General features: G+C 36.7%; 1 pseudogene; it reads right to left on the reverse strand.

The window, feature by feature from the left end:
- Positions 1-1,971: 1,971 nt before the first annotated feature.
- Positions 1,972-19,758, reverse strand: LOC129563317 (non-selective voltage-gated ion channel VDAC3 pseudogene; annotated as a pseudogene).
- Between the last annotated feature and the right edge of the window lie 3,520 nt (positions 19,759-23,278).

Below are 23,278 nucleotides of genomic sequence, written 5' to 3' on the forward strand. Positions count from 1 at the left end.
CAAACTGTATTTTGGATCCCAACCTTAGGAAATCAAAGTTTATCCTTCCTTTTTAGAAATGGTGACCTCTAAACTTTATCCTTTTACACAATATGTTTTTGTTTTTATTATGTTCCAAATATGATGGGTTTATTGTATTCCAATGCAAAACCAAAGATTCCACTATTGTACAGAGGCAAATACATTAGTCAGTCAGTCAGTTCAGTCGCTCAGTCGTGTCCGACTCTCCGCGACCCCATGAATCACAGCACGCCAGGCCTCCCTGTCCATCACCAACTCCCGGAGTTCACTCAAACTCATGTCCACAGAATTGGTGATGCCATCCAGCCATCTCATTCTCCGTCGTCCCCTTCTCCTCCCGCCCCCAACCTTTCCCAGCATCAGAGTCTTTTCCAGTGAGTCAACTCGTCTCATGAGGTGGCCAAAGTACTGGAGTTTCAGCTTTAGCATCAGTCCCTCCAATGAACATCCAGGATTGATCTCCTTTAGAATGGACTGGTTGGATCTCCTTGCAGTATAAGGGACTCTCAAGAGTCTTCTCCAACACCACAGTTCAAAAGCATCGATTCTTCGGCGATCAGCTTTCTTCACAGTCCAACTCTCACATCCATACATGACCACGGGAAAAACCATTGCCTTGACTAGACGGACCTTGGTCGGCAAAGTAATGTCTCTGCTTTTTAATATACTATCAAGGTTGGTCATAACTTTCCTTCCAAGGAGCAAGCGTCTTTTAATTTCATGGCTGCAATCAGCATCTGCAGTGATTTTGGAGCCCAAAAAAACAAAGTCTGACACTGTTTCCACTGTTTTTCCATCTATTTCCCATGAAGTGTAGGGACCAGATGCCATGATCTTTGTTTTCTGAATGTTGAGCTTCAAGCCAACCTTTTCACTCTCCTCTTTCACTTTCATCAAGAGGCTTTTGAGTTCCTCTTCACTTTCTGCCATAAGGGTAGTGTCATCTGCATATCTGAGGTTATTGATATTTCTCCCAGCAATCTTGATTCCAGCTTGTGCTTCTTCCAGCCCAGCGTTCCTCATGATGTACTCTGCATATAAGTTAAATAAGCAAGGTGACAATATACAACCTTGACGTACACCTTTTCCTATTTGGAACCAGTCTGTTGTTCCATGACTGGTTCTAACTGTTGCTTCCTGACCTGCATACAGGTTTCTCAAGAGGCAGGTCAGGTGGTCTGGGATTCCCATCTCTTTCAGAATGTTCCACAGTTTATTGTGATCCACACAGTCAAAGGCTTTGGCATAGTCAATGAAGCAGAAATAGATATTTTTCTGAAACTCTCTTGCTTTCTCCATGATCCAGCGGATGTTGGCAATTTGATCTCTGGTGCCTCTGCCTTTTCTAAAACCTGCTTGAACATCTGGGAGTTCACGGTTTACATACTGCTGAAGCCTGGCTTGGAGAATTTTGAGCATGACTTTACTAGCGTGTGAGATGAGTGCAATTGTGCGGTAGTTTGAGCATTCTTTGGCATTCCCTTTCTTTGGGATTGGAATGAAGACTGACCAAATACATTACAAGGTCATAAAAAAGTGTTATATGACATGTAGGACGTGATGGACAACTGGAGGGTTGGGTCAACTTCTTTCTAACATGACACTACACTATTGCTGAGGAAGACATTTAAAATGACACTGCAGAACTGAACTGAAATGCAGCAGGAACATAACTTCTAGACATCCCTTCAAGTACCTCCCTTAGGATGGACTTGATAGGTAGGCCTCAGTGCAGAGAGGATTACAATTCTTCAGAGTAATAAAAAGTTCACACTATTGAAATTTCACAGAAGAATTTTAAGGTCAAAATATAGTGGGTTCATTTCTCTTCATCTCTAGGGACAAAGCTGATGCTTTACTCAAAACCTAGTTCAAATCCCAGCCCAAACATGTGGCCTCCTGCATTGAAGTCCTTTCTATCAGAGCTGACAGGGTGAGTTTCACTCTGGGTCAAAGTGTCTGAGTATAACCCAATCCAATCAGACTGGTATTATTTTCTTTATCAGATAGAGAATTTCTATATCCAGGTTGTACTTAGCAGGGATGCTGAAATGGCTGTCATCACTGCTGGTCGTCCACATTAGGTTTATTGATGTTTCAATCATCTCATTCATCTTTTGGTAGACGGACCCTCCAAATTCAGTGCCATTGTTCATGTGAGTGTGCAGCTGGAAGTCTGCAGCCTCGTAACCCAGGGGAAAATTATTCTGTGACAGTTGGATTTGGCTGTGTCAAAATTCATCTGATAGCCTGCAAACCAAACTTCAGAAGCCAGCATAGCCCAACCATAGAAGGTTGGTCTAGAAAAATCTATATCAATGTTACTGTCAAGACTGAAACAATCCTGTTTATATGAGGCCTTTAATTTCTCACTTTTCTTGATACCATTTTTGCCAACTTGTTCTCCAAAGAGATTTCTCTTCCACGAGTACTGTCTGTGTACCACTTTTGGGTGAGGGTCAGTCCACAGTTACAGATTTTGTATTTGACCTCTAGGTTGCCCTCCCTATTTTGGTATAAGCATGACCAGAAGTAGAAAATTCCACTCCACTACATAACTTGCTTCTCAGATCTATTTGACCATGCCAAACCCATATCCTTTACTGAAGACATCCTTGGCAGCCTTTCCTAGGTCACAGTAAGTCAGTGTTACACATATCTCCAATCAGAGGGCCTGATAGTAAGTTTTAAGTGATATCTACCCAGGTGGCTCAGGGTTAAAGAATCTGCCTGCTAATGCAGGAGACACAGTTTCAGTCCCTAAGTGAGGAAAATCCCCTGATGAAGGAAATGGCAAACCACTCCAGTATTTTTGCCTGGGAAATCCCATGAATGGACAGAGGAGCCTTGAGGGCTACAGTCCACGGGATCACAAAAGAGTCAGACACGACTTAGTGACTAAACAACAACTATTGGTAAAGAACATAATTTAGCTGTTCATTCTAACAATCACAAAGACAACATATACTTTCCAAAGAATGAAAATGAAAAGAGAGACCTCAGCTTCCTTTGCTAGCCCTAGTCCTCCTTGCTGATACCTGGATAAGTAACTTGATATTTTTGAACATTAACTTATCTCACAAATAACATGGGCATATCTTTTTTTGTTTTACCTTGGTAAATAAGTAGGCTAAATTGAGCTATTTTTCCCTCCTTTCTTGTCAAATCTGAGCAGTTTTAAACATTGCTAAATTTCAAAAGAGTAAAATAATTTTTTTCAAGAATGATGTGGATCAAATCAAGGAGGGTAGGTGCAAAGAAGGGGCAGGGCAGCCACTAAAATAAAACAGTTCAAAAATAATGAGTTAGATGTCAAGTGTGGCCCAGAGAAGCACATACTGTAGTGGCTAAAGAATGGGTTTTAGAGTCATTTGGACATTGTGGCTTTTGACACATTATCATTTACCTCTTTGTGTGTGGTTTTGTTTTGTTTTGATACATAAAATACGGATAATAAAACCTGTCTCTGAATGTGGGTATAAGAATTAAATAAAATCATGGAGGTGAAGCATTTGGCACAGTACCTAGAAAATAACTATTTGTATTTCTATGTACTAGCCTTCATTCATTTGAAACTTAATGACAAGATGGCATGAAACAAAACCAACAGTTGCAATATAACCCAAAAGTGATCTTTCTGTTTCAGAATATTTTAGAAAGTTTCCCACCATATTTGAGAGACTTCATTTATGCAAAATTCAAGCAGCTCATCTAAGAAACAGCTCAAACCTAGTGAAAAATGCATCTTTCTGGAAGAAACTGAAGATGATGAATGTAAAAGTGTCTAGATGTGCAAATCTAGATGTGCAGTTTTCTGATGCAGCTGTAGAATTAATCTAATAAGATAACACTATAAATCACTGCAAATGTACACTGTGTAGTTTCTAAAACTTAAACTGACATTCTTGTCTGAGTTGAGAAAATTATGTAATATGGCTTAGGCTGTGTCAAGTAAACGCTTCTGGTGGAGTAGGGAATAGAAAGATGTAAATCAAATCTATCTGACTAATAATTTAAATAAAGGTATAAAATTTAATTTGAATCTCATTGATCCCAACTCTAGTCAATTTTGGATTAGCTGTGAGTGGAGATGAATAAGGCAAACAATTCAAATAATTTAGGAACTGATGTAGCAAATGATGTCATGTCAGTCAAAGAACCTGTAGCCTTTACTCTATGAAAAGAGACTGGCTAATCACTAGAAGTCATAACTTAAGTGGTATTCAAGAGATATATCCATAGATAATGACAAAACAGATTTATCATTTGGATGACCAAGTCATAGACAGTATTGTGGAAAGAAGATAGCTTGGTTAGCTTATGAAGTGAAAATGAAAAGAAAAGGGAAAAAAAAGACAAAAGAACTCATAGATACATCATTTGAACAAAACTTTCTGGCAGTACCCTGGCTGGCTGAACTCATTGGCGTGGGATCCAACCCAAATTCAATTTGAATCTTCACACAGCCACTTATTAGCCATGCTAACTATAGTAAGTCACTTAACATCTCTGAGTCTCAGCTTTGTCATCAATAAGAATAATAACACTTCATCTGTATTGTTTTAAAAAGGACTACAGATAAAATATGCAAAGTATATTAGCAAAACAGTAAGTACTTCATAAATGGTAGCTATTCTTATAAACTGATAATATGATGATTACCCCTTGCTACAAATTGCCCAAATTTGAGAGCCTTTGAGATTATTTTCTCTTGGGAGGCTGCCCTTTATGTTTAACCGGATTGTACTTATGTATAAATGAATGAAAGTAGAAAATAAAGTAATTTGAATTCCTAGAACCTTTTATTTCCACCGCTAATGCCAACCCCTACTCTGGTTGATACTTAGAAAGATAGGAAGCTTATGCAGAAAACATCACCTCTGTTCTAATCAAGCCTGGTCAAGAATGGGGAAACAAAACCTCATTGGTTGTCTTCTACAAAATTAAATGAAAATACTTATACATGGCAAGCTTGTAATTACATAATGTGCTAAGTTGCTTCAGTCATTTCCAACTCTTTGAGACCCAGTGGACTATAGCCTGCCACGTAACTCTATCCATGGGATTCACCAGTGAAGAACACTAGAGTGAGTTGCCATTTCTTTCTCTAGTTACAAAACAAGGTCATATTATTTGTTAGTCCTGAAATTATAGTAACTCAAAATTGCATCCCAGTATTCTGTAGCAATTTGTTCATTAGTCTTACTTCCCCAAACAGTTTCTGGATTCCTCAGAGTAGGTGTATATATTTCACTTCACCTGAAGCACAGGGTGAACTACCTATTACACAATGTCATATTCTTTCCCAACTGCCCTTATTCCAAGGGCAATAACCACAGAGTTCAGAGAGGAAAACGTCTCATGGCCAAAACCCCAGTTCATCTATCCAGTCCTCATTTCTTGTCTCCTCTCACAAGAAAGATGTATACTCAGTATTTCCAAAGCTCTCAGAGGATACCCATCTCCACATCTTACAGCAAACCTACTTGATGAATATTCATGGAATGATTCTGGCACGTACAGTTGCAGGATATTATATCCTAAAGCTAAGTACTGATCCAGTTTTGGGACACCAGTTCTGGTCCAGGTCAAATTTCTGTTGCCTAGCCCAATCTCCTTTTGACTATTTTTCCACTGCTCTGGGGTGAAAATCAGGCTTGCACATCTTTTCTTATTATCTCTGTGACACCTGTTGCCAATCTAATAAAATGACTTGCTGGACAAGATAAAATACAAGCATTCCTCCCAAGAGTAAGTGAAAATTTTCAGGGATGATGAAATCTAAATTGTTACACAAAAAAGAAACCATTGCTTGACCACAAGGCAGAATATCTGCATAATCAGACTCCCATTACATGTACAAACCAGAATGCTTGTCTTTCTAGTCTTAAAATGTCTATTCACTGATTTCTTATTTTTATCACTGATTTTTAGGAGGAAAGTTTATATTTCTTTTGAATTTCAGGGATAATCTGTAACATTTCTTAATAATCTACATTAAAACTTTTGACCTTCAGTAACACCAAGAATGGAGAAGACAATGGCAAGCCACTCCAGTACTCTTGCCTAGAAAATCCCATGGATGGAGGAACCTGGTAGGCTGCAGTTCGTGGGGTCGCTAATGGTCGGACACGACTGAGCGACTTCACTTTCACTTTTCACTTTCACATATTGGAGAAGGAAATGGCAACCCACTCCAGTGTTCTTGCCTGGAGAATCCCAGGGACGGGGGAGCCTGGTGGGCTTCCGTCTATGGGGTCACACAGAGTCGGACACAACTGAAGCCACTTAGCCAGCAGTAGCAACAGAAGCAGAGGATATTAAGAAGCGGTTGGCAAGAATACACAAAAACTATACAAGAAAGATCTTAACAACTCAGAAAATCATGATGGTGTGATCACTCACCTAGAGCCAGACATCTTGGAATGTGAAGTCAAGTGGGCCTTAGAAAGCATCACTATGAACAAAGCTAGTGAAGGTGATGGAATTCCAGGTGAGCTATTTCAAATCCTGAAAGATGATGCTTGAAGTGTTGCACTCAATATGCCAGCAAACTTGGAAAACTCATCAGTGGCCACAGGACTGGAAAAGGTCAGTTTTCAATCTAATCTCAAAGAAAGGCAATGCCAAAGAATGTTCAAACTACCACACAATTGCACTCATCTTACACGCTAGTAAAGTAATACTCAAAATTCTCCAAGCTAGGCTTCAGCAATATGTGAAGCCAGATTAGGTTCAGTTATCAAAGGAAGTCTCCGAGAAAGAGGAATTTGAAATAAGTTCTGCCAAAAATCAGGGAATAGAACATTCCAAACAGAGCAAAATATAAGAACAGCAAAAACCCAGAGGTAGGATCAATCTTGGCATGCTCAACAATCAGAGAAAAGGAAGCAGAGTTGGGGAGGTAGTGAGTGATAAGAGATGACATTGAAGAGGGAGTCACATTACATGGATCCATAGATCACTATAAGAATTAAAATGGTAAAACTCTTTTATATTTTTTTGAAATCAGTTGGGTACTCTGTAGGATATGCTTTTTATGGGGGTGAGAAGGAGGGGCATTATCACAATAAGTAGTCCAGACAAGAGTCAATGTTTGCTTAGACAAGAATGGCAGCTCTGGAGGTAGATCAGGATACATTTGTGATCTTCAGGTCACTAAATGTGTTGATAGATTGGAGCACCGAGGGTAAATAATATTCTACTCTTCATTGAAAAAAAAATACAGAGGGAAAAAAATGGAGTGTTGGGAGTTCAGGAGACTTAACTCTTGACTTTGAACCTATCTAGCTGTTTAATCCTAGGTCAGCTGAACAGCTATTTTAGGTTTTCTGCTTCCCCACTTTTGAAATGGTATCATTAATAGCATTCCTATGCCAGAGTTTCTAAACTTCAAAACTATAGAGATAAAAGAGATTTGACAATTTCAATGTGTTATATTATTTAAGGTATTATTACGGATGTCCTAAGTTGCTTTTTAAAAATTGTATGCTATTACTTTTATAACCTTTTGCTTATGATAATTAATGTGATTAGTGTGTTAATTTTCTACAGCTGCACCCTGGGGTAGTCATGCAACAGTTGTAATTTAAAAAATTGGGCAAATAAGTAAATGTCAACCTGTAATAAAATCCAAATAAGTCCCTGATGAATGTTGATGGTAACTGATAATTTACCTTATAAAATATTGTAACTGCCCAGTTACCTTGGAATAGCTGATTTTTCAAAATAATTACCTTGTTCTGCCTAGTGAAGTGTCATCTGAGGGAGTTTTAACACATAGTGGTGATTTTTAATTTGCTGATTCAAATATCATATTTATTAATGAAATAGTAACATTTTAATTCAGATTATGTCCAAAGAGAGAAATGCACGTTGCACACTATATATATATATTTTTTTTTTTAATTGGAGGCTAATTATTTTACAATATTATATTGGTTGGTTTTGCCATACATTGACATGAATCCGCCCCGGGTGTACATGAGTTCCCCCTCCTGAACCTCCCTCTCACCTCCCTCCTCCCTTTATCCTCCCTCTGGGTCATCCCTGCACACCAGCCCCAAGCATCCTGTAACACGCGAAGTGGTGATTCGTTTCAAATATGACAACATACATGTTTCAATGCCATTCTCCCAAACCAGCCCACCCTCACCCTCTCCCACAGAGTCCCAAAGACTGTTCTATACATCTGTGTCTCTTTTGCTGTCTCGTATACAGGGTTATCATTTGCATCTTTCTAAATTCCATATATATGCGTTAGTATACTGTATTGGTGTTTTTCTTTCTGGCTTACTTCACTCTGTATAATAGGCTCCAGTTTCATCCACCTCATTGCACAATGATAAGGCCCTCCCTTGGTCCTTTCCTGGCGATTAGCACGGCTATGACTTACAACGGGGTTATATATAACTGGTGCAGTAAAAGAGAGCTGCTCATTTCTTACATGTTTTTAACTGCCATTTATCAAGAAAAAAGAAAGAAAAATAAAAACTCTTCTCCTGATAATGATAAAATCATATTGGAGAAAGAGCTAAGAAGCAAATGGATACAGCCTCCTCCCTGGATCCAAAAAAAAGTCTTAAGTCTAAGACATGACATTTTTAAGAAGGCAATCTTTAACTTTATATTTTCTGAGAGTCATATGTTATTTCATTAGATCTGCAAACAAACTATAGAATCATATTGACAGTATGGAGTTCTAATATTTGCTATAATAGTGTTCACTGATCATCAAATTTTTGACTTTTGGTTAACTTTCTGTTTTGCTTTTTAAAGCAAATGCTCACAGATATCATCAGTTCAAGATATCCAGGGGGAAAAAAATTCTACTTGAAAATGAATTAGAGAATCATAAAGTAATTGCCTGGAATAAGTGTATGCAGATTTGGATAAATAATTATAAAGGGACCAAAGTAGACTGAAAATAAAAATGACATTTTTTAGCATGTTTGGAAAAACCTCCTGAAGATGTTTTTTCAGCATGACCAATACCAAGTAGCTAAAGATCAGTTTTGGCTTTTATATCCAGTCCAGAAAAATGATAAATTCTCTAACAGCGCAAAAGCTCTTGTCTCTTTTTCTTCTTCAGATTTTTAATCAGTATCACAACTTTACACATTTTATTGGAAATATATACATTATAAAATGCTATACATTGTGCCAGTATGTTTGAATTAATCCTTTCAGTTATTTGAAAAATAAAGATATAAAACATTAGCAGAATATGAAATAGTCATCTTTTAATTCAAAAATTAAAAGGAGAAAAAGACCTGAATAAACGCTTGAGCAAAACAGATTTACAAATAGTCAGTAAACACATGAAAAGATGTCTAGTGTTATTATTCATTAGAAAAATGCAAACTAAAACCAAGTTGAACAGTTTTATGAAGACATACAGGACCTTATAGAATTAACGCTCCCCAAAAATGTCATTTCATAATAGGGAAATTGAATGCAAAAGTAGGGAATCAAGAGATACCTGGAATAACAGGAAAATTTGGCCTTGGAGTACAAAACAAAGCTGGGCAAAGGCTAACAGAGTTTTGCCAAGAGAATACACTGGTCATAGCAAAAACCCTCTTCCAGTAACATAAGAGATGATTCTACACATGGATATCACCAGATGGTCAATACCGAAACCAAATTGATTATATTCTTTGCAGCCAAAGATGGCGAAGCTCTATACAGTCAGCCAAAACAAGACCGGGAGCTGACTGTGGCTCAGATCATGAATTCCTTATTGCAAAATTCAGACTTAAATTGAATAAAGTAGGGAAAATAACTAGACCATTCAGGAGGGACCTAAATCAAATCCCTTACGATTATTCAGTAGAAGTGACGGACAGATTCAAGGAAATAGATCTGACAGAGTGCCTGAAGAAAATATGGACAGAGGTTTATGACATTGTATAGAAGGCAGTGATCAATAATGTAACCACCATCAAAATCAAAATACAGAATATTTCCATCATCCCAATAAGTGCCTTTATGTACTAAATCCCCAACTTCTATCTATGGGCCCTGGTAATTACTGATCTGATTTCTGTTTCTATAGTTTTCCCTTCTCCAGATTATCATATAAATGGAATGAAATTGTTTGTCTTTCTTCATGTCTTTTGTAAGATTCATCCATGTTCTTGCATTGATTTGAAGTTTGTCCTTTTATAATTGCTAACAATCTATTGTTTCTATGTATTATAATTTGTTTATCTCTAGCTGATTGATGTACATTTAAATGAAAAAATGAAAAGAAATAGAGGATGAAAGTAGAATGTGCAAGACTAGAGATATCTTCAAGAAAATTGAGAGATCAAGGGAATATTTCAGATAAGGATGGTCACGAAAAAGGAAAGAAAAGATAAGGACCTAACAGAAGAACCATATATATAAAAAGGGTGAATTTTAATAAATGTCGATTATGCATTAATAAATATGCTCTTAAAATTTTATTGATGACTAATGACTAATTAAGATGACTTATGACTAATTTTATGGCAATAATTTAAACACATAATAAACAGATAAATATCAAGAAAAATACTAAAATAGACACAAGAAAAAAAGAAAATTTGAGCTAAATGATATATTATTAAATTAAATGTTTATTTTCAATTTTGGAATACTAATGCCTGAATTCACTTATAAAATTTTTTAAAGATTTAAGAAAATAATAATAATTGTAAACTAACACTTACAGAAAACAGAAACTGTGAAAACCCTTTTCAGAACATTTTATGAAGCCAATATTATCTTGATAGAAAATCTGAGAATGTACCACATGGAAGAAAAATACAATCTAGTCTTATCATAAAAATTGATGCAATGCAAAAATCCTACACAAAAATTTTACAGAAAAATGCCAGTAACATATAAAAATTGAAAACAGCCTAAAAGATTTCTTTTTTTTAAATTAATTATTTTAATTGGAGGATAATTACTTTATATTATTGTGATGGTTTTGGCAATACACTGAAATGACTTAGCCTTGGGTGCACATGTGTCCTGACATCCTGATCCTACTTCCCACCTCACTCTTTATCTTATCTCTCTGGGTTGTCCCAGAGCACCGACTTTGAGTGCAGTGCTTCATGAATTGAACTTGCACTGGTTGTCTATTATACAATTGGTAATATACATGTTACAATGCAATTCTCTCAGATCATCCCACCTGTGAGTCCAAAACTCTGTTCTTTACATCTGCATCTCTTTTGCTGCCATAGGATTGTCATTACCATCTTTCTAAATTCCATATATATTCGTTAATATATGGTATTGGTGTTTAAATACAAAAATGTTTTAATTCTTAAATATAAATAAGTAAACTTTGATTTTATAGTTGTACTTTTGATTTTGACAGTTGTTAGGGAGATGTCTTAGTTCACAGGAAAACAGGATAATTATTAATAGTTTATGGATTAGAGATACCAAGGGAACATTTTGTGCAAAGATGGGCTCAATAAAGGGCATTGGGCTTTTCTGGACCTAACAGAAGCAGAAGATATTAAGAAGAGGTGGCAAGAATTAGCAGAAGAACTGTACAAAAAAGATCTTCAAAACCCATAATCATGATGGTGTGATCACTCACCTAGAGCCAGACATCCTGGAATGTGAAGTCAAGTGGGCCTTAGAAAGCATCACTATGAACAAAGCTAGTGGAGGTGATGGAATTCCAGGTGAGCTGTTTCAAATCCTGAAAGATGATGCTGTGAAAGTGCTGAACTCAATATACCAGCAAAATTAGAAAATTCAGCAGTGGCCACAGGACTGGAAAAGGTCAGTTTTCAATCCAATTTCAAAGAAAGACAATGCCAAAGAATGCTCAAACTACCGCACAATTGCGCTCATCTCACACACTAGTAAAGTAATGCTTAAAATACTCCGAGCCAGGCTTCAGCAATACGTGAACCATGAACTTCCAGATGTTCAGTTTTGTTTTAGAAAAGGTAGAGGAACCAGAGATCAAATTGCCAACATCTGCTGGATCATGGAGAAAGGGAGAGAGTTCCAGAAAAACATCTGCTTTATTGACTATGCCAAAGTCTTTGACTGTGTGGATCACAATAAACTGTGGAAAATTCTTCAAGAGATGGGAATACCAGACTACGTGACCTGCTTCCTGAAAAATCTGTATGCAGGTCAGGAAGCAACACTTAAAACTGGATATGGAAAAGCAGACTGGTTCCAAATAGGAAAAGGAGTATGTCAAGGCTGTATATTGTCACCCTGCCTATTTAACTTATATGCAGAGTACATCACGAGAAACGCTGTGCTGGAAGAAGCACAAACTTGAATCAAGATTGCCGGGAGAAATAGCAATAACCTCAGATATGCAAATGACACCACCCTTATGGCAGAAAGTGAAGAGGAACTAAAAAGCCTCTTGATGAAAGTGAAAGAGGAGAGTGGAAAAGTTGGCTTAAAGCTCAACATTCAGAAAACTAAGATCATGGCATCCGGTCCCATCACTTTATGGCAAATAGATGGGGAAACAGTGGAAACAGTAGCTGACTTTATTTTTCTGGGCTCCAAAATCACTGCAGATGGTGACTGCAGCCATGAAATTAAAAGACGCTTACTCCTTGGAAGGAAAGTTATGACCAACCTAGACAGCATATTAAAAAACAGAGTCATAACTTTGCCAACAAAGGTTCGTCTAGTCAAGGCTATGGTTTTTCCAGTGGTCATGTATGGATGTGAGAGTTGGACTTTGAAGAAAGCTGATCGTCAAAGAATTGATGCTTTTGAACTGTGGTGTTGGAGAATACTCTTGAGAGTCCTTTGGACTGCAAGGAGATCCAACTAGTCCATCCTAAAGATCAGTCCTGGGTATTCATTGGAAGGACTGATGTTGAAGCTGAAACTCCAATACTTTGGTCACCTGATGCGAAGAGCTGACTCATTTGAAAAGACCCTGATGCTGGGAAGGATTGGGGGTGGGAGGAGAAGGGGATGACAGAGGATGAGATGGTTGGATGGCATCACTGACTCAATGGACATGGGTTTGGGTGGACTCCGGGAGTTGGTGATGGGCAGGGAGGCCTAGCGTGCTGCGGTTCATGGGGTCGCAAAGAGTCGGACACGACTGAGCGACTGAACTGAACTGAACTATGGATAAAGGGAGCAATATTGCCAATTACTCTGCTTCAGAAAGAAAAAGAGGGAAAATCATAACAGGGAAAATTTATGCATTTGGAGAGTCTGAATATATGGGAGTTTTTTATATTTTTCTTTCAACTTTCTTATTAGTTTGAAATATTATCCCCTTTCCCCAAATTTGCCAAAATTACATTTAAAATCAATCAGTATAATTCCCTAGTGAATGAAAAGAAATATCTGTGAAGAATGGCATAGATTAGACATAAAAACCATTTCGAAGTCATAACCAATTTAATCAAAACTTTGGAAAATTGTGTCTATGGGGTCACACAGAGTCGGACACGACTGAAGTGACTTAGCAGCAGCAGCAGTAGTAGATTTTTAATTTGATAAACGTCATCTTCAAAAAATATGAGAAAGAATCTGAAATGTTGAAAGCTTTCCCTCCAAATAAAAAGTGAGGCAATATTAGTTACTATCATCATTTTCATTCCATTTCATTTTATCCAAAGCCAATGTAAAGACAAGGAGTAAAGGAGTAATGAAGAGAAAGGGAAAAATTTGACCTGTGATTGCAGTCTATATGTTTGTGTTCATATACAAGAGAACTTTCTACTAAATTATTATAAATAACACAGTCAAGCAGTAAGGTCAATATTTAAATTTTTATTTCTTTATACAACAGAGAGAATACTAAAATAAAAAATGATACTATTTAGAATAGCTTCTAAACATCAAATACCTTGAAATAAATCTATCAAGTTTATGTAAAATTCCAACAGAACTATAGAGAATTATTGAGTAAAATTTAATCAAACCTAAATAAATGAAGAGATAAAATAAGTTCACATATTTAAAGCCTAAATGTATAAATGTGCTCATTGTCCTAAAGTAATCAATTGATTACAGTGGCAATCATGTTCTAGAAGACTTATTTTCAAAACTGACACATTAACTCTAAAATTTAGATGAAAATACAAAAGCTAAGAGTAGCTAACATCCTAAATAAGAAGACTAAATTATTCATAGTAGAAGATATAAAGAACTATCATATAAACTATTTAATGAAGAGAGGGAGGATTATTGCAAGGGAGGATAAACCAATATGACAGAATAGAGCCCTGAAAGAGAACAACCTGGTTCTTTGACAAAAGGGGCAATGCCATGTAGGAGAGATGATCTTTTCAATAAACAATTTTTAGCAATTGACTATCCATAAGAAAAAACAAAAGTAGATTTTTACCACACATCATTCCTCACAATCACTTTCATTTACTGTAGATCTAAATGGGAAATGTAAAGCGATTATAATTTTAGAAGATAACATAGTAGAACATCTTCAGGGCATTGACAGGCAAAGATTTTTAATAGGTAATAAAACATTAATCATTTGAATTACATTAAAATTAAATATTGTTCTGCAAAAGATGCCAGTAAGAGTTCAAAAGCAACCCAATTAGAATATTATTTGCAACTCATACAGCTGACAAATGGTTTACATGCAGAATATACAGTCTCCAACAATGAGACAACTTATCCGAAAAACAGTAAAAGTTTTGAAGAAACATTTTCAAAAGAGGTTCTATAAATATCCAATAAATACTTGAAAAAGTACTCAAGTTCACTAATCCACAACTAAATGATAATTAAACCTACCATGAGAAACTACTACATACCCACCAGAATACCTTTTAAAAATGGATACATGTATGACTGAATCCCTTCGCTGTTCCCTTGAAACTACCACAACATATATTAATTGGCTATACCCCAATACAAAATGAAAAGTTAAAAAGAAAATTTAAAGTGCTGATGAAGTTTTGGAGCAACTGGAAATCTCTCACAATGCTTTTGGTGATGCAACCTGAACAACTACTTTGGAAAAGGGTTTCATCTTACCCACTACATTTTACATTTACTGTATGACTCAGAAATTTCATTTCTAAGTGTCTTACTAATAGAAATATGTGTATATATGCACTACTAGAAATATTTATAAATGTTCACAAAAATTATTTATAGTAGCCTCAAACCAAAAACAATGTCTAACAAGATAGATAGGAAAGAAAAAGATAGTATTATACACATATATTGGACTACTGTACCTCTAGCAAAATAAATATTATAAAGATACAATCATGTAATTCTCAGTCATAATATTGAGCATGTACAGTAATTAGCCTTCAATTAAAATAAATAATTAAAATAAAATAAAAGTTCTCATCAAAGGGGGAAAAAAGGAGTAAATAAACACAAGCACATTCTGCATTAATACACTTATATCAACTTTTTAGGTTTAACTGGTTCTGTCCCATTAGAAATCAGGACAGAGGCTACATTGTGGCAGAAGGGCTAGGATAGTGATTAGGATTGGGCAGGAGGAACCTTTGAGGTCCTGCTAGTCTTCCACTTCTTAACCTAGTGTGTAGATTCAACAGTCTATTCACTCTGCCCTAATTCACTAAACTGCATAATTTGTATAACTTATATTTGTATAATTTAATGTATGTATATTATATTCCAATGAAAAGTTTCAAAAAGAGAAACATCATGATAAAATGGCATCATTTTATTTAGTGGAGAAACAGGATTATGTCACAAAGATAGAAAAGTTTCCTGCAGGTCAACTGTGTGACAACTTTAGCCTCAAAAAGAAAAATTATTTTAGTGGGTTGGAACACACCAGATCAATGAAAATCCAAGAGTCCATAATGATTTTTAAAAAAGAAAAGTTAAAAAAATTCATTTGTCACCCTTTATCCTTTGAGGCAGCTATTAAAACAACTCTTTGCTTTGAAAATTGATAACAAAAGATAAAGATTTAAGTACTCACATTGCCATTCCAGTAAAAAACTATATTTTAAGATAATAGACAGATAGATAGAAATGGAACTCTACCTTTACGTATAACCTACGGTAACTTCCCTAAGTTATAATTCTGTATGTTTACTCTTTTATGTTTCTATAATGAGCATAAATATTAGTTTATATATATTAATTTTAAAATTCTGGATTAAATTCATTTTCAATTAAATATTGGCTTTTGGATTTATTCAATAGTTATACCCTTTTCTATTTTCTAATTCGTTCCTTTCCATTTCCATTTTTAATCTTCATATATCCTTTCTTTTGATGCATTTCACTGTAATTTAATTATTTACTTGAATACTTTGTTAATTTTTCTTTTTTACGTTAAATTATTTATAGTAAATAGCCTCTGAATGCTGCTACAGCTATGCTAAATGTTTTAAATCGTGGTATTTCATTATTACTTTCTAGTTAGATTTCAGTTATAATTTTGATTTGTTCTTTGATCCAATGAGATGACAGAGTCTTCTACACCAACTGGTATAAATAGTTTGCTTACAATTGTTATTATTAATATCTAATCATATTACACCATCATCATGGATTGAGCTCTGCATTGCTTCTCCTTTTTTGAATATCCTGAGGTCTTTCTTGAGGCCCAATACTTTGTTGACTTTAGCTTGGTCCATGAACATACAAATGAATATCCACCTATTAGTTCTCCCCCCCAACAGTTATTTTCACCCTCCTTAATCTCACTGTTTTGCCCAGTTGATCATTCATTAGCTAAGAAAAAGCACTGTAAGTTTTCTTTTAAAAATATGTTTCTACTTCCTGAAGTTTTTACTTTATAAATTTTGTAGACACAGTATTTAGTAAATTAATAATAGTTATTTGTGTATATTATTTTTATATTAAAATATGTCTGTATTTGTCCATTTTAGCCTCCCTAGAGGCTCAGTGGTTAAGAACATTCCTGAAAGTGCAGGAGATGTGGGTTCGATCCCTGGGTCCGGATGATCCCCTGGAGAAGGAAATGGCAACCTACTCCAGTATTCTTGCCTGGGAAATCCCATGGGCAAAAGAGCCTGGTGGGCTACACTCCAAGGGATCACAAAAGAGTCAGACAGGACTTAGTGACTACACAACAACAACAACAATTTATCCTTTTAATATTTTCTACCAACCATGAATCAGTCTAACTTGATAGTAAGATTATGATCCATGCTTTTCTTTTAGCTTCATTTGCCTGCCTTGTCTTTGCCTGAAGTTTCCCTTTCAAGCTTTTTGAGTTAATTTTTTATTATGTTTCTTATACACAATAAATCAGTGGCATTGATACTAGAGATAATTCTGAAAGAAATCATGATTCCTCTCTGAGGTTCAACTGTAGAGAACTAAATAAAGAGCTTGTTTACAGAATTATAGCTAGGATTTAAAAAATTCATGAGAGAAAACAAGAGATGCTTGGGAACAGAGACAGAGCAACTGCAGTAAGTCATAAAGGGACAAAGGGATAGAAAGTGTCACCAAAGCCAAGTGATTGCTGGAGCTATGAGGATATGCCCCCAGCAGAAGCCATACATGGAAACATGCTGCCAGAGGCACACGACCAAAGCAGGGAGGAAACAGGGAAGAAATATCCTTTTCTCCCTCCTCCTAACTTGAACCCTACTGAAGTCACCCACTGAGAGTATTCTGCTAGAATTCGGATCACAAATGGACCTGGATGACCAGTTCTGCATTCATGACCTAAAAGAAAGCTGGGGAAGGAAAGAAAATAGATTTAGGAAGCAAACAGAAAAGTACCAGATCACTGTGCCCACTTAGTATCCATTTTTGGCTTTTACTGAGATTAAGAAAACTGCATCCCCAGTGCAGGGAAAATTACAGTTCCATGATGACTTAAACTGTGGCAGGGTATCAGAAATTCAGCCATACTCCCAGTTGAAATTTAAATTTTAATGCTATCCACCATCAGTAATCTTCAGATAAGATAGCAAAGAGTATGGTAAGAGGGAAGAAATGCTCAATTAACATAAAATAAGCTACTGTTCTTGCCTTTGCTCATGAAGCCAATTTGGTCATTAGAATTTTTTTTCTATTATCCATTTCATGTTCAAAATACAATTTGATAAACTTCTGAAGAACAGGAATATTTGTTTTATGAGATTACCCAAATCTTCATCTCATAGTCTTTCACAGTCTTTGGCAAGTCTGTCTTTATTTGGTGGCCAGGTTGTTCCACTGACTATTTTTATGGGACATGTAAGTGATAAAAGGCTTTATAGTGAATCCCCTGGACTCCAGACTAGTCCTTCTAGCTCAATTTTCTCTCATTACAGAATTGATCATAGAGTAAACTTCATTGTTGCCAGTTAGGTCACTGGCATTAGAAATGAAACATCATAAGAGTATAGTTTTAAAACCCAATTTAATAGATACATAGGCAGAAGTCTTCCTTCCTTGGAAAAAGAAATCCCCAATATCACCTAGTATAAACAAGGTTTCAGGAAGAGAAATAAAATTTTATAACTAGAATATTAGGTAAAATAATGAGAAAGATTCCTCTCAATTATACTTCTCAGTTTCAGGACCTTCATGTTCTAGCTTTGGGGCATATGGAAATATGAATTGGCTGATGGTATAATCCATTAGGCAGTACTACAATTTCAAACAATATTGTCTCCCAGCTGGCACGGTAACTGAACCTCCAGGAAGCCATCCCATCATTCTCTCAGGCCAGCAGCTTACTGGTGATTGGACATGTGGGGAAACTTGAATTTTACGGCTATGAATCTGTTGTAACAGTTCCTTTGTTGTATAATGAGTTTCCTGATCAAAGGCAATATAATGTTGGACATTACAGCAATGAATAAAGCATTCTATAAGGCTATGTATGGTGATACTGGTAGAAGCATTGAGGGCAGAAAAAGAGTAACCCATCTCCAGAATGTGTGTCTATTTCTACGTGGAAAAATCATTGCTTATTTCATAATGTAAAGAGTTTAATATAATCACCCTGCCACCAGACTGGTGGTCTCTAAGGAATGGTAGCACATTAGGAGCTCAGCATTGCCTCTGGTAGTGGTTGCCTGGACACTGGCGATAGCTGCCAGATCAGCTTTACTAAAGGGTAGTCCATTTTGTTCGGTTCATGCATATTCATCCTCCATGCTACCAGGATCACCACATGGACCCCATAAGTAAGCACCAGAGTCACTGCTAAAAGAAATTTACAGACAGCCATTCATGGGAGAGGTCATACATCTGACTCACCTGATTACTGAACACCTTCTCTTCAGACGATTATTCTGATAAATACAAATGTGGGTTGAGGGAGATTCAGCAAATATGTAAGCACACACTCTAGGAGACTGAATTACCTGCTTATTTAATGGACTTGTGATTCCCATACCTGTTCAGGCCATTTCATATAAATAATTTCCATTTTATAACTATAATGCTAATGTACCTGCACTTTAGGATTTGATAACTCAGAGAGCAATAGCACCCAGTTGGTATAAACACTTCAAATCACATAGTTACCCAGTATCCCATTCTCAAGCATTTTATTTATTCCTGGGCCCATTAGCAAGTCAGAAACTGCTTTTCACATGGAGAATATTTGAAAAGCAGGTGTGGCTTTGATTCAAAATTCTTAGCCAAATGAACTGCAATACTCCTCTAGGAGCTAGCTGGAAACTTCAAACAGCATCACTCTTAGTCTCAAAGACTCTCTGCACCATTAGATCTAATGAGTCATAATGCCTACATGGCAGGGGAGCTTACAGGACCAACTGGACCTGCTGCCAAGTGCTCTTTCTGCATGTTGGGCAGTACAAAATGCCATTGCTTGGTGTTTTCTGTAAAAAAGATATTCTTCCATACTTCACTTTGTAACAGCCACTATATCAGTCAGTATCCATGCAAGAAACCAATTTCTGCTTCAGTGGTCCACTTTCTAGACTTAAGTAAAGGGTCTATTTTCCTCAATGTAAGCAGAATTCAGGGACTCAGCAAAGGATGCTACAGTAATCAGAGACTAGAAATAGTGAAAAACTTTTAACTTAGACCTGAAGAGACAAAGGGTACAGATAGCATTATGTAAGCTCAGGAAGAGCTGGTCATGTTAAGAAGGGTTATTTGCTAGAAAGTATAGTCATGCAGAATCAACAGGGAAATAGAGAAGAAATGCCATGATTTTTCTCTCTCCATCCTCTCTGATCTCTTGCTACTCCTTGAATTAACCCAATTTGACTATAAGCCAGCTGGCAGGAGACCCAAGTGATAGAGTTTGAAGTTTGCCTCCTGGAGTACACAAAAGAGCAACAAATTTGGAGGAGGGATCTGGTGGAAGAAACGGGAAAACCAACACTTTTTTCTTGTCCAATATGAGTATTTTTTTCTTTCATTTTGATTTAATTTACATATACTAGTAAAGATATGTTTAGTTTGAGTTTTGTCATCTTATGTAATTGTTTCTCCTTTGAATGGTTCTACTTTTTTACATGTTCCTGTAATATATCCCTGTATGTATCCATTTGAGTTTATTTCCTATCATATTATCAGACTATGAATCAATGTGTATGTCTTTGTTATGAAAGTTGCTAGCAAAAGAAAATTAAAACTGACTTTACTATGGAAATATCTATTTAACTTATACGCAGAGTACATCATGAGAAATGCTGGGCTGGAAGAAGCACAAGCTGGAATTAAGATTGCAGGGAGAAATATCAATAACAGAAATATCAATATGTAGATGGCACCACTCTTATGGCAGAAAGTGAAGAGGAACTAAAAAGCCTCTTGATGAAAGTGAAGGAGAGTGAAAAAGTTGGCTTAAAGCTCTACATTGAGAAAACTAAGATCATGGCATCTGATCCCATCACTTCATGGCAAATAGATGGGAAAACAGTGGAAACAGTGTCAGACTCTTTTTTTGTGTGTGTGCTCCATAATCACTGCAGATGGTGATTGCAGCCATGAAATTAAAAGATACTTACTCCTTGGAAGGAAAGCTATGACCAACCTGGATAGCACATTTAAAAGCAGAGACATTACTTTGCCAATAAAGGTCTGTCTAGTCAAAGCTATGGTTTTTCCAGTAGTTATGCATGGATGTGAGAGTTGGACGGTGAAGAAAGCCGAGCATCGAAGAATTGATGCTTTTGAACTGTGGTGTTGGAAAAGACTCTTGAGAGTCCCTTGGACTACAAGGAGATCAAACCAGTCCATCCTGAAGGAGATCAGTCCTGGGTGTTCACTGGAAGGACTGATGCTGAGGCTGAAACTCCAATACTTCGGCCACCTCATGCGAAGAGTTGACTCATTGGAAAAGACCCTAATGCTGGGAAGGATTGGGGGCAGGAGGAGAAGGGGACGACAGAGGATGAGATGGCTCGATGGTATCACCGACTAGATGGACACACGTTTGGGTAGACTCCGGGAGTTGGTGATGGACAGGGAGGCCTGGCGTGCTGTGATTCACGGGATCGCAAAGAGTCGGACATAACTGAGCGACTGAACTAACTAACTAATTAAGTAGACATGAACCAAATAAATGTTTGGTCAGAGGCTGAGCATCAAATTCAGTGTTCACCTGAAGCTAAACATTACTATCATAAAATGAATACAAAATCTTATCAAATTCAGTTGTAACTAATTTTGTTATTGAAATTCTGCTAATGACTACATTTTTCATATTGTACTTATGATGACATTGCCACTGAATTATTACATTTTATCCCTTTATGATGTTAAAAAGAACTAGGGTACAGGTATGAACATTCTGGTTCCTCAAATGTGGTTGATGGTACTGATACAGTTTTATTGGTGCAATCTTGTTAGGGAACGGTTGACTGAAACCGCCCACCTTGGCCAGACACGCTAATAATCACTTGCATGAGTTGTCTCACAACAGAACGATCTGATCAGAAACATGGTGCTGCCTCAGAAAACTAATTGGCAGCATTTAGGAGGGGCTACAAACTGGGAGGAGATGCCAGCCCATGGTATGTCCTGCCAGCCTCCCAGAACATCTCACACTAGAATCCATCTTGGTTGAGAGATGCATGAGTCCCCAGGAAGGAACCTGAGTCAGACCAAATATGGACACAGGCAAGAAGACTTGCCAGAAACAACTTAGAAAGCAAACTACCACCATCAGACCGGAGACTATGAGTTACGTGGCAGAGAAGATCTCCTGGGTTCCCTTACCCTGCTACTGTCTGCCTGGGTGCCATTTCACAATAACGTCTTTCGCTTTGTCAGTGTATGTATCTCCTTAGACAATTCATTTCCAAGCGTTAGACAAGAGCCCACTTTGGGGCCCTGGAAGAAGTCCCCCTTCTGGTAACAATCCCACCAACCAAAGTTTTGCACAATGACAATATTTTCAGAAGCAGAACTAGGATTGTCACCCCGACTTAAATCTTAATTCTATATTTGCCTGTACTAGTTGCTCCATGAAAACACTTCAAAATAATTGTCTATAAGTTTTAGTTTTTAAAATGTGGCAATGGAAGAATGAAATTGATTTTCAAGATAAAACACTTGTCCCTGAGTTTTCAGCCACATTGAAACTTTCATCATACACACTAATTTACTCAGGTTAGGTTAACAAGATGGTCTTCACAGCAGGTTTTTTATAAGGAATATGTACATTCTATTGGTATATTGCAATGGATATTTCCTCAGCAAATTTCAGCAAATAATTAACTTCTCTGCAAACAGGCACTGGATATCAACAAGTCCTTTTATGCAAAGTATTGCTATTAAGGTATGGTCCAGCACACATTGTAATGTGTAACTGTTGCTGATTCATATCACACACATTCGTGATAAACCAGTTCTGAGATTGTATGCATATCACAGAGTATGTCTGAAGATTTTAAGGTTCCACCCAGACAAATAAACCTTTGAAAGTAAATATTCAAATATTTATAGTAAATCTGAAGGATTGTAAGATTATTGCTCCCAGGTAAGTTCAAGGATGCCAGAAATGAAGGTAGAATAGGTTTGTCTAATTTGGTCTCCCAAAGTCTGAGGGTAAATCTGAAGGCAAATGGAGATTTGAGCCAACACAGAGTATAAAGCCAAATATAGGTGCATTTTCTTTTTTTAAAAAGAAGATAACTGTAAATCTGCACATTTTTTAGCTTTCCTACAAAGCTGGTACAATTCAACTCAGTAACTTTCTTTTTCTTTTTCTTTTAATTTATATTTGGCTGCCCTGGGTCTTTGTTGCTTTGTGCAGGCTTTCTCTAGTTGCAGTGAGCAGTGCAGGAGCATAGAGGGGTACTCTTCATTGTGGGGCACAGGCTTCCGGTTGTGGTGACTTCTCTTGTTG

Source organism: Moschus berezovskii, chromosome 9 (assembly GCF_049115385.1).
Source record: "Moschus berezovskii isolate FMDL1 chromosome 9, NW_MosBer_1.0, whole genome shotgun sequence".
Classification (NCBI taxonomy): Eukaryota; Metazoa; Chordata; class Mammalia; order Artiodactyla; family Moschidae; genus Moschus; species Moschus berezovskii.